Here is a 1816-nt window from a genome sequence, read left to right as displayed (position 1 = left end):
CGGTAATCCAAGCCTACGCCCCAACCAGTAACGCTGAAGAAGCTGAAGTTGAACGGTTCTATGAAGACCTACAAGACCTTTTAGAACTAACACCCAAAAAAGATGTCCTTTTCATTATAGGGGACTGGAATGCAGAAGTAGGAAGTCAAGAAACACCTGGAATAACAGGCAAATTTGGCCTTGGAGTACGGAAGGAAGCAGGGCAAAGGCTAATAGAGTTTTGCCAACAGAACGCACTGGTCATAGCAAACACCCTCTTCCAACAACACAGAGAAGACTCTACACATGGGTATCACCAGATGGTCAACAAAGAAATCAGACTGATTATATTCTTTGTTCTATTTAGAAGAGGCAAATTATTAGCCTCAGCCCCCACTATATGGGAGGGGATTTTGCAAAGGATTACTGGGGGTCAACTTTGAAAGCTGCAGACCACGGACTAGATGGGCCTGCCTCCTAATAGCTTCTCCTGCCTGGGGGTGTTCTACAGAAGACTCTGCCTTTGGCATAACCTCAGGGGGAAAGGAAACCCCTAAGAAAGAATGAGATCAACTTTTCTGCAGCCTGGTGACTGGTGCCTCAGAAGGGAAGCTGATTTACAGAAAACAAACAAGGAATCCATCTCGGACATCTGAGCTGAGGACTCACTTAATTCTCATTTTTTTAGATCTCATTTAATGCTCCAAGCCATCCAGTAACATATATATTATTACATTTATAAACTTAATGAGAAAGTTACAACTCAGAGGTGAAGTCATAAACTGGGGACACAGCTAGTGTGGCAGACAGAGTTTGACTGTCTGTGTGACTCTCCATTACCCTCTGCACCTCAGTATTGCTGAGGTCTATTTCTTTTATCACTGACAACTGCAGGCTTTGCAGGGACCCTACAATAGCATCTGGTGCTTCTCTGGTAGCTCAGATAGTAAAGAATCTGCCTGCAGTTCAGGAGACCTGGGTTCAATCCCTGGGCCAGAAAGATCCCCTGGAGAAGGGAATGGCAACCCATTCCAGTATTCTTGCCTGGAGAATCCCATGGACAGAGGAGCATGGTGGGGTACAGTCCATGGATTTGCAGAGAGTTAGACAAGACTGAGTGACTAACACTTTCATTTACCATAGCATAAGAAGTTTTATAATAGCTGAAGAGTTTTCAGCTCTAGAAACATTTAAATATAAAATTTAAAATGCCACTCACAGAGTTTCTTGAAAAGTCCAACCTTTGATGGATAAACATATTGGCACTGCAGACATTTTCAGATCAAGCTCTGATATTTGATAGTCTTCTGAATTGAATAGCATCCATGCCTGCTCACCAATAACAATTTTGGCAAAGTATTACTAGGCACTAAATGCATGCATACTAAGTCGCTTCAGTTGTGTCCAACCCTTTGCATCCCTATGGGCTGTAGCCCATCAGGCTCCTCTATCCTTGAGATTCTCCAGGCAAGAATACTGGAGTGGGTTGCCATGCCCTGCTCCAGGTAATTTTCCCAACCACACACTACTCACACTGAAAATGTCCAGAATATGATACGTGAGCGGTGCTGCTTCTCTGAAAGTTTTTCTTATGTCCTTGCTGCTGGGGTGATGAGTTGGCGCAGAAGAGCATCCCTGGTGTGCCCGTGATGCGTCCAGCTGGTCTGATTCATCCCCCACTGCCGGTCCAGGAGATTGCATTCATCTCCACCATGTTCCTCAGCGTGAGCGCCACTGATGTGAGTTGCACAGGAAGTGTGACCTCACTGTGCCTCTCAGCCCTGGTTACGCAGGCTGTTTTTAAAAGAAAACAAGAGCAGTTGTAGGCTGCTTTCCA

The sequence above is a fragment of the Muntiacus reevesi genome, chromosome 12, assembly GCF_963930625.1.
Source record: "Muntiacus reevesi chromosome 12, mMunRee1.1, whole genome shotgun sequence".
NCBI lineage: Eukaryota > Metazoa > Chordata > Mammalia > Artiodactyla > Cervidae > Muntiacus > Muntiacus reevesi.
Note: the sequence above shows the minus strand (reverse complement) of the source record.